At 42.3% G+C, this 11,654-nt stretch overlaps 1 pseudogene; it reads left to right on the top strand.

The window, feature by feature from the left end:
• LOC8084575 lies at positions 1-3,089 on the top strand (annotated as a pseudogene).

The following is an 11,654-nucleotide window of genomic DNA, read 5'->3' as shown; positions in this document are numbered from 1 at the left end:
ATGGATGCAAGAAGCCACGCTGAGAAGTGGGTGCCACTGCACCGGCTGCTGCTATAATGTTCCGCCTCCACGAGGCCAGATTTGGCAGCTTTTCTAGGACATAGTCAGCCTTCACAGACCAACACCAGTCTTTTCTGCATACTTTGTCCTCACTCGTGCACATCCGGAAAGAACTTCTCGGTCGGTCATGTATCCCTAAATTTCTCTATGCCAAGCATACACTTAGTTTTAGAGTTCTTTGGAGATGGATTTTCAGAAAATAAGTTGCAATTTATTGGTATAAGTATCCTATTAATCTTATTAAGCCCTAGGTCTGGATGTTACAACTGCGACCACCAAGGTCTTCAGCCGCCACTCGTTGAGGCCTCTATGGACGGTGGCTCCACCCAAGGGGCGGAACTAGCATTTACATAGGGCGGCAGTCTGCAGGTGTCAACAAAAAGTTTGTAGAATATCATTATGAAACATTAATGTTGGCTTAAAAATTAATGATCTTTGGCACAAGAAGTACTGTTACCTGATTTACTGGGTGAGAAAAATACTGTTAAATGTCTAACATATTCGGCTGATAAGCTCAAGCGAACAAGCTGCTTGATGTTTACTTGAAAAAACTTTGTTTTTAATCCTTTACTTTTTCTTCTTTTCCGACAAGCACTAAATCTATAGTCTCTACACAACCGATGATGAATATTAATCCCATAAAAAAATGATGAATATTAATGTGTACTAAGCAACCCTAGGGTCACAAAACTCGTAATATGACTTGATTGCGTGCGATGCATGGCTGTGGTCGGAACCTTTTCATTTTCTAAAAAAACAACCCAAATGATAAAATAATGATATATAGCATATAATTAACTCATCAAGGAAAAAAACAACCCCACTTGAGCCCACCTCATCCAGGGATTTGCTAGGGCCCGCCACCTCCGGATCCGGCGGTTCTGATTGACGACTTCATCGAGCTGTTCCTCCTCCGCCTCCCACCGGATGACCCCGCGACCCTCGCCCGCGCCGCCCTCGTCAGCAGGCAATGGTACCGCGTCATCACCGGCCCCGTCTTCCGCCGTAGATTCCGTGAGCTCCACCGCTCGCCACCACTGCTGGGCTACATCGCCAACATCCACAGCGACATCAGCTTCGTCCCTATGTCATCATTTCGCCCGCGCCACGCTGACGGCCGCGACGTGCGAGCGGTCCACTCCAGCCATGGCCGCGTGCTCCTCTTTCGCTGCCCCGAGAAGGATCTGGATGTCTTCCTCTCCGTGTGGGATCCCATCACTGATGAGCAGTGGGATCTGCCCGTGGTGCCGCTGCCGTTCACCTCAGGCCTGTTCAGATCTAGTAACTGGGCTGGGACGCGGCCGTCATCTGCGCCGTGGGAGACGGCTGCAGCCATATCCGTTGCCACTTCAAGGTTGTATGTGTGGGAAGATCTCAACGGAGGAACTTCTCTTGTTTCTATTCATCTGAAGCTGATAGCTGGAGTGATCCCATCTTCGCTTCTGATGAGGGACGCACTATGGGCCATTTTGGCTATGAGTTTATCACCGGGGCCTGTGTTCACGTTGGGAGTGCCATCTACTTCCTGAGTGGATGCAACCAGGAAATCTTCAAGTATGACTTGCTGACAAATCAGATATCTACTATTTGCCTAAGAGTAGCACCTGGCGTTGGAATGGAGGGCATGACCACTGTGCTTATTGCTACAGAGGATGGTAGGCTAGGAGTTGCCAAGACAAGCAATTCAACACTTGGTTCAAAACTTCACCTATGGATAAGGGAGCATGGAAGATGGGAAGAAAGAAGAGCCATTGAGCTTCGTACGCTGCTCCCACAAGATGCCCTGCGTGATCCCATATTCCCACCTGAAGCTTTCGCAGACAAACCTTGGTTGGCTGGCTTTGCAGAAGCAGGATCTGGTGTCATTTTCTTTAAGACACGCGTTGGGTATTTCGCTATTGATCTGAGTTCAGGGAGGAGCAAGAACATAGGCGAGTGCTTAGGCTGGGGTTGCATTATTCCCTATGTGAGCTTCTGCACTCCAGGTACCTGTTTTGTCACTTTATAATTTGCGGCTTTTGCACAATAAGTAGTAGTTCAGCATGAAAATATAGTCTGATTGTGTATGGGCTCAGCAAGATTGTGTTATATTCTTTTTGTGGGAAAAAGAATGTTGTCTGTCAAAGAGCGATACCTGAACCTCATGAATCAGTTTACTACTACCTATATATTATTACCAACATAAAAGGTTATGTCTACATGAGGTTGTATGGTCCAAATATTTGTCTCGTGCCAATCTTTAATTATATATTTTCCTAAATCATCTCCAGTTTGGCAATAATGTCACTTAATAACATCATAGAAATACCAATAGTATACATTCCTAGATCTAGACTAGTTTGAGTTCATCTTCTTGATGTTGTTTTTTTAAGGATATCTTGATGGTGTTGTGTATATGTGACCATTAACTAGTTTAATTATGTATTCCTAAATCGCTGCTGCTTTCACGGCTCATGTGTAATTTGTGTTGGCCCAATGTTCATTGTTAACAGTGGTTCATCATATTTTGTATTTGTCTTTTGTATGCAGCACCGGGAGCAGTCTCCACGGATGAGGGATCAGGAGCTGGTGTTGTGGTCTTTACAGATGAGGGGCCAGGACCAGGAGCTGGCTTATCAAATGGATAATAAGCTCAAATTGCAAGTCCAATGCCTTCTAAATCAAGAAGGAAATTACTAGACCAGAAGTATGGTTTCGGGTGGGATATCTCTACATGATTTTGCTGCTGTCCTGTGCTTACATTGCTGTGCTTACATTGTTCTGTAGAGCTACCAAAATGCATTGTATATCGCTGATATCGGGAATGATTAGTAGTAGCATCTATCTCTAAGTCGGTAGCTTGCTAGATACTTAGTTTTTGAAGCTGTCTGGGGCTTGCCTGCAAGATGGTAAATGAATCAGGATTGTAGCATGCTACTTGCTTTGTGCTTGGGAACTTGAGTCCGTAGCTCGGGAACTCTCTCTAAAGTGGATGGGCTCAGTGGGCTTGTCCTGTTTTTTTTTCCTGATTGATTTATGGAGGCGGAAAAATGGACCGCCTGCGTTACTATGACTAATGGAGACCTCTCCACCAGTGGCGGAGGGTGCATCAAATTATAGGGGGGGCAAAAAAATAAAATAAAAATAAACCAACAACCATCATACGCCATCGATATGTATGTCTTAGTGTGGACTCTTTGCTGTGAACTTTGTGGTGCTCTAAAGCCCAAGAAGCCAAGAAACTTAATGGGCTACCTGAGTGGGCTCTCTTCTCTCAACTTTATGTTATGCTGTAGATGCTCTAAAGTCCAGAAAAGCTAAACAAGTACGTGGGCTATCAATGTTTACCTGTGCCGAGAGGGGTGGGCTCCGCCCCTGCTCTCCACCGAGACAGACTGTTTCGACCGCCTCAGAAAACTCTTGCTGCAGTAGTGGGCTAAGGAATGGTTAGTAGTCTCAAACCTGTAAAGCTAGTAGCCTGTTATTTGGTTTAAAGCTTATGATGGTGACCTGAGCTGCCTCCAACTCTGCTTCATAACCTGATTCTGCAGTCAGACTGTCAGAGCTTGGAATGAAAGTCTGAAATAACTGGTGTTCACGAAAATGATATGCATGGCGTTTTAGTGCAGTAGTTTGGTCCAGTTTATTGTGGCTGGAAATTTGGTTGTGATACTACTGCAACTTATTTACTCAACCTGAACTGTGTTGCTGATTTTTTTTGCCCTCTTGTACTTTTGGAATGGCACATTTGCACAGTTGTGGAAAAAAGTGTGTACGTACGTAGCAGGGTGTGGGAAATTAAGTCTGCAGTTTTATGTGCAGTTATTTTCGGATTTGTTCGAAGAATATTAGCTAAGTAGCTCTAAAATTACTCTTGCTAAATGCAGCATTCAGCATTTGGAAATTTATGAGTGCAAACGATTGAATTTTTGTTGTGGTATGGGTTCATGTAGCTGTTGGTTAATTCTGTGGTGAAATGGAACCTATTGCTAGAAATGACTGACCTGCATTGCCAGATGGACCAGTTCTCTGAAGTCTGAACCCAAACAACAAACCACACTTATAAGTCACTGTCCATGAACCAGGAGGCACCAGCACCATACCACAACTCATAACTTAATTTCTTTCCTGTAGCTCGCATCTCATGGAGCTGTAAATTTGAGTTCTCATGTTACCAGTTGGCCAAGGATGATGATGGCGATGATGGTCTATCGTAGCATCACAATTTACAACACACATTTAGAAGGATGTGTTAGTGACAAGAAGAAAATAATCTACTGCTTGTATTTTACTCTCTCCATCTTAAATTATAAGTCATTCTAAGAATCTTGGAGAGTCAAAGCATTTCATGTTTTTTGACCAAAATTATAGAAAGAAATACAAAGATTTATGACATTAAATAGATATAATATGAAAATATAATTAATGAAGAATCTAATGATACTTAGTCGTTATTATAAATGTTATTATCTTATGATATAAATTTGGTCAAACTTGAGCTGGTTTGATTCTCCAAATTTTTTGGAATGACTTATAATTTGGAATGGAGAGAGTACATTGGAGTGGATGAAAATACATTGTTTTAAAGAAAAAGTAGATGCAACTGGGTCTGATAGGCAGCGTTCGGGCACAGGTGAAGGAAGCCGCCCGTGCAGTAGGCAAATGTCTCTGCAAGTGTGGTTTTAGGCCTCGTTTACTTCAAAAAAATTTGGAAAATCGATACCGTAGCAATTTCGTTTGTATTTGACAAATATTATCCAATCATGAACTAACTAGGCTCAAAAGATTTGTCTCGTCAATTCCGACCAAACTGGACAATTAGTTTTTATTTTCATCTATATTTAATACTCTATGCATGCGTCTAAAGATTCGATGTGATGGAGAATCTGAAAAAATTTGCAAATTTTTTTGGGAACTAGACAAGGCCTTAATCAGGACAGAACTGAAAGCCATGGCTGAGAACCATGCTTCTGTGCATTGGACTCCTCCACAAGTTCACTGGATGGAGGGTATCCTGTTCCAGGAAATGAGGCAAGGCACGAGGGACGAGCGAGCTTCGTTCTGAATGCAAAACGAGTCCATCAATTCTGCAAAGTAGATCCCCTCCCATCCAGTAGGCGATCTCTTGCAATTGCAATCGCCTCATTTGTTTCAACTGCCAACCAACACTGGCATTGGGATAAAGGGGAAAAAAAAGACCGGTCTCCATTACCGGCTTGTCGAAATCTGTGGTAAGTCTCTTTAGATGGAACCTCTCTGCTCTCTCGGTAATTATATGAATATATGGGTTCTGAGTTCGCATCACGAAGTCAAGTGAGCGCTCTATATCCACCACCCTTTCCACCAACTTCGTTTTACTAATCCTTGAGTAGTAAGCTTGCCATTTTTGTAAGGAACATTTCAAAACAAAACAGTAAGGGACCGTTTGGATCATTTCATTTTGGAGAAATTGGAACCTGCTTAATAGACTAGATTATTTGCCTTGGAATTTGACATTCCACAACTTTCCAAAGTTCAGATATAACTCACATAATGCTATCTTAAATTCATGAGGTGGGAGATAAAAATTGATTCTATGGATCTCAATGCTATGTTTCTAGTGTGCAACTTATAGCACGCTCTGGGGCTCGCTAATAGGTTTCGGAAGTGAGATGGAATTTACATCTTGCTCTAATAGGGTATGGAATTAGACTCTATATCATATTTTTTTATCATAGTTGAATATACACTATTTTAACTCATATATAAATATGGGTTGTTCTGAGTTTGTTTCACGGACTTGACAATAAGCCAATTTACTATATTGCTCTTATTGAAACTGGCTAGGAGTCTTAGAGCATCTCCAAGAGACTAGTAAAAAAAAGCCAAATTTACCGATTTAACTTCCCTCTGTACCCATAAAGAAATTCGTTTAGGACAACAACATGGTTTCCAAAGCCTAATTTTGACTCCTTATTTTTATAAAAATATTTATCAAAAGTGGTATATGTATGTTTTTATGAAAGTATTTTTCAGGACAAAATCTATTCATATGGTTCTCATATTTTCGAACTCAATAAATTAAAAGTTATTCATGGTTTATATTCCCAATATTTGACCTAAACCTTGTTAAAACGACTTTTTTTATAGGTATGGAGGGAGTACTCTATAAAATAGATATGACAAAAAATACTACAATATTCCAATAGGCTTGTAACGTTAAGGGAATGGATGGCTAGTGAGGTAGGCTATACAAAAGTAGACAGCAAATGAGGCAGAATGGAGAGATACTAAATTTAGAAAGTCATTTATAGAGTCTTTTGGAGATTTTTTCTTTAATAATAACCAAATTTTTCGGTTCCGTTCAAGACCACCTCAATCAACTCAGGCCACTACTACAAAAAAAATTTTCTGAGACCTTTTGAAAACACCCTTCAAGATGGGAAGAAATTTTAACTGCCTTGGTTAATGCTTGGCATTAACTGAGGCGGTCATTTTCTATTAATCGCCTTATAAAATTGATTAACCGAGGCGAGCACCCTTAAAATACCCGCCACAGTAAATACACATTAACCAAGGCAGACATCGTAACATAACCGTCTCGGTAAATAATTAACTGAGGCGGGCATTTTAACTCCAACCACCTCGATAAATCAAGTCCAGCCCGCTAGCCCAAGAAGCCCAGTTCTAAGGTCACATATATAACAAAAGACTAGGGTTTCAGCCTCAATCGAACACTTCTCCACCTCACCTCACGCAGGCAGCAGCGCCCCACCTCCCCCTCCTCCACATCTAGCAGCGGCACCCTCTCCTCTCTCCCGGATGCGCCCCACCACCTTCCCCTTCTTTGCAGTAGGCAGCGGGCGCGGGGTGCCCTCTCCTCGCTCCCACAATGGCGGCGCCCCTCCTCCTTCTGGCCATAGCGGCGCGGCTCCAAATCGGCAGCGAGCACGACCCCTCCTCCCCGGCGATGTATTCAGCCCCAACCTCTTCCCCAGCAGCAAATCCGACCCCAACCTCTTCCTCGGCGGCTCCAAATCAGCGGCAAGCAGCGAATTCGAGCCCTACCTCGTCCCTGGCGGTGGATCCAGCCGCCATCACATCCCTGAAGGTGGATCCAGCCGCCATCACATCCCTGAAGGTGAATCCGGTGCACCAGGCTTGGGGCGGTAGCAGTGGTGGATTGGTCTTGGCAGGGCCATCGATGGACTCAGTGGGCTTGTCGATGGGCTTTTTCACTTTTTTTCTAAAATATTTACCGAGGCGGGCAAACAAACACCTCTGTTAATGCTTGATTAACCGTGACCTTCTGTTAGAGATGTTTATCTTGCCCGCCTCGAAAAATTGTTTTTGCCCGCCTCAGAAAAGAAATTCGGTAGTAGTGGGCCCATCTTATGCTCAGGAAAATCGGAAGAACCAATCATTGTCATCCCCTAAACCCTCACCACCGAGTAGGCTCCAAGCGAGAACCATGGCGCCATTGCCTCCGCCTCTAATGGACGAGCTCGTCGAAGATTGCCTCCTCTGCATCCCTCTAGATGAGCTAGCAGACCTTGTCCACGCCGCGCTTGTTTGCAAGGGCTAGCACCGCATCGTCGCCGACCGTGGCTTCAGCCACCGATTCTGCGAGCTCCATAACCGAAGGCCTCCGATGTTGGGCGAGCTTACTCCACCTACAAGAAAGGAATGGGGTATGCTTTACTTGTTAGGTTGGTCTCTACTGGCCCAAGTCGAAAGACTGGGCCGGACCCTTGACCATGCCCTGATCGTAGGCGTCCAGCCGAATAACTTAGCTGGTGGGCCTATGTCGCGCAACACATATAAAGAGGAGGTGGAGGTTGGGGCTCGCTTCATGAGGTTTACTGCAGCCGCCACACCCCACTCTCTATACCCTAATCCGATCTTGAGGGCTGTGTTGTCAGCGACGGGAAGCGCCACTAGAATTCACCGTTCCCTCTGGACCGAATCTCGATCACACCATCGCCTCTACGTCGACTTGTCGCCACTACATCCTCGACGACCTTGATGCAGAGGAGTTCGACCCGATGCCGATCTACCGCTAGAGGTTCTGTAAGTCCTTACAATGGTATCAGAGCCAAGGTTGCTACATCTAGTTGTGTAGATCTAGTCGGGAAAGAAAGAAAGAAGAGGTAAATGAATTTCAATTTGGAATCACGAATCCCTAACCCTAAAGAATACAGAAGGAAGGGACCCAATATGATCTGGATCTAACCGTAACCCTAAACCTAAAGCAACACAGAAAGAAACGACAGCGGCGAGGGAAGTGACCTTCTCGGGCCTTTTTTTTCTTGCCATAGTCACCACTGTCGCCGTGATTAGACGTCGCGCGGGAAGAAGGACCTAAGCTGTCAGTCAGCCAGCAGCAAGGTCACTCCACCGAGAGGTCTCTGCGTTAGGCTCTGGGTCAAGGGCAACACCACGAGGCCGCTGGACGGCGACGCTCTCAGCCACGGGCGAGCGCACATGCCGGCGAGGGGCCCAGCGGCGATGCCATCTCTTCCGTTCCTCTAGGCCACCATGGATGACCAAAGCTACTACTCATCTTTGGGTGTCACAGTCTAGAGAGGATAGGGGAAGAGAAAGAAAAGAAAGGTAGGAGGAGGGGGAGCCGTCGGATCTACTCCGGAGGCACCCTTCTCATCGGCACTAACGACCACCATGGGGGTTTTTGTGGTTCAACCATCGCTTTGGAGGGTTTTGTTCTCCCAAAAACAAAGCTCGGCCATTGGATCTAGATGAGCGGCCACGATCGGCCGAGTCACTTTCGGCCTAGGCGGGCGAGTGAAATCCTGGCCTAGGCTTAGGTTACGGTCTGGGCGGGGGGGGGGGGGAGGGGGTGAAGGCAGCCGGGCTCTTGCTGCTGGGCCGTGAACAGCAAGCCCACGCGCGAGTGGGCCGCAGCCCTCCCCGTCTACTGGGTCGGGGCAACGCGCTACGCGTGAGTTGGGCTTTCGGGCCGATGTACAGTACAGTTTGTGAATTGCAGTTTTTTCAGAAGCTATTATTTGAAGTTTTGGTTCTCTACTCAAATTTATACCATAAAAAATGGTTCAGAGAGAAGAAGAATAAAGAAAAGTGCTTCTGAGTAATTATTATTTAAAGAATAGTTTTAATGTTTTTCCTGCAAAGTCAAAGTTTATTGGAGAATTTAATATTGTTATAGATATTCAATAAATTACAATATTGTTATTTTCTGACCAAAGTTGATGGTAACAATATTATAAGTTTATATTTAAAGTTTAAATCTCTGATGAATTTTGCATCAAAGTGACCAATCTGTTAGAGAATGGATAAAGATCAGAAATGTTCCTAAAAATAGAAAATAGTATTTTTTTTTACATTTTTGCTATAAAGGTGATGATTATCTCTTAATTAAATTCGAACCAAAGGGAGAATTTAAGTTAAAGAGAAGTCAATAGAATTCAGTAAATTATGATATTGTTATTTTTTTGAGCAAAGTTGTTTAATAGCAATATCATGATATTTTTTATACAATCTATATGCAATAGTTCTATTTCTGCCCAAAGGTGATTTAGAATTGATGTAGAAAAATGATGATTTATTCTATTTCTGTCCAAAGGTGATTTAGAATATAAAAGGAAAGATTTAAAAGTTAATCTGCATGTCTTTAACCAGACCAACATAGGATTATTTTTATGCTCATTATTATTGACCAGCCATGCTCTTTAAATAATAGCTTGAAAAGAAAGGAATTCAGGAACATTGGTCCAAGAAAGAAGATAGAGCAATAAAAGTTTAGTTAAACTTTTATGTACCGCCTATGTAAAAGAACTTTATTTTTAGTTTCACTTATGAGAGTTGTAAAAGTTATATGCATGTTTAATTTTGACCAAAGTTGGATTAACACATGTGTGTCAAAGAGTTTTCAGATTTATTTCTAAATTTGATGATTGAAAATGCTAAAAGCTAGTTCTGGCATTTATGTCCCTTATAGAGAATTATCCTGCATGGCGGGAAAAGTTTTGGCATAGTACTCATCCTGCATGGCGAGAAAAAGAAAGTTACATATGAACCAAAATATAAGAATGAATGCAAGTACGACTTGCAAAAGTACTGAAGGACTTTTGAGTTATTTAAGTGAAATGAGAAAAGTGTACTCCTAAAAGATTAAAGAAATAACTCAGTTTTGCATGATACAATCATGTGAACGAGTAAGCAATCAAAGTTTCCTCATTCTCAAGAGTAACGAATGGTTTCGAAATTATGGCAGTAAAGTTCATGCCACATTTCGAGGGGGGATTATGAGAAAATTGAAAGATACTCCCCATTCCCAAATGTATAGTTTGCATCGAGGGTAAAAGTGATAAAAGTGATCTATAAAAGATGAATGTGATCGTTGTGGGAGTACAATGGTCATAATAACGATACCCCTAAGTAGACAAAGTACAAAGATGGTGTTTAAAGCACCATATGAAATTTCAACATATTAAACCCAAATAAGAAAGCTTAAAAATGATGTAATCCGGGAGAGTGCTATGTACAGTTCTAAGACTTGAACAAAAGTGAGTATACGTGCTCACTCCAATGATTTAAGATCGATAAATTGCTCAATGCCATGTTGATGTTGTATGACTTGTACAACACCTGTTTTTGTTTTTTCAAGGAAAATGTACAATGTAAACAAGGATCTTGTAATACAGGAGCCTATGGAATCAATTGCCTCTTGGCAATGAAAGAGCAACAACAGTCCCACATGAAAGAAATACCTATTAGAAAAGTCAGCCATTTCTATTGACTATAAAGTATACGCTAGTAAAAAAATTCAAATAGAAGATGACCTATCTCATTTGAAGAAGTCATGTGAAGAAACTCACTCATCCAAAATGGCAAGGAGCTATGGAGGATGAGATGAAAGAGATGAGTACCAACGGTGTTTGGGACTTACAAGAAGTTCCTAATGGAGCCAAGACAGTAGGCTGTAACGGGTCTACAAGATGAAGTGTGACTCCAAAGGGAATATAAAAACATATAGCATGACTTATGGCGAAAAGAATCACACAAAGAGAAGAAATACACTCCAATGAGTGTTTGTGGCACACTACAATTTAGAGTTACAACAGATGAATGTAAAGATGACATTCCTTAGTGGGGATTAGTACGAAAAGCATACATGGCACAAACCATTGTTTTTGTCATGGAAGTAAAGAACATAAGGGATGCCACTTAAAGTAATATATTTTGATTTTGAGCAAGGCTCTAGATAATAATATTTAAAGTTAAAAGTTAACGAGAAAGTTTGAGTTTTAAAGATAATGATAAGGACAATAGCATTTATGCAAAGTCTAAGAATGGAAAATCGATTTTCCTGATCCTATATGTGGACATCTTACTTATGGGTAGTGATATTAGTCTACAGTAAAGAAGTCATTGTCCTCAAGTTTCAATGAGAATAATCTCGGTAAAGTGTCTCTGTTCTAGAAATGGGAACTTGCCGAGATAAATGTAAAGGGGTATAAAAGATGTTGCAAATGCATGCTTAGAAAAGATTATGAAGAAATAAAGCATGCATACATTAAACGTCCGCCTGATCCTATGGTCAAGGGTAAGAGTTTTGAGAGCCTTGGTGTTCCAAGAATCAATGTAAGAAAGAATAG

This window comes from Sorghum bicolor, chromosome 2 (assembly GCF_000003195.3).
Source record: "Sorghum bicolor cultivar BTx623 chromosome 2, Sorghum_bicolor_NCBIv3, whole genome shotgun sequence".
In the NCBI taxonomy this organism is placed as follows: domain Eukaryota; kingdom Viridiplantae; phylum Streptophyta; class Magnoliopsida; order Poales; family Poaceae; genus Sorghum; species Sorghum bicolor.
This window is presented reverse-complemented; position numbering and strand designations above follow the sequence as displayed.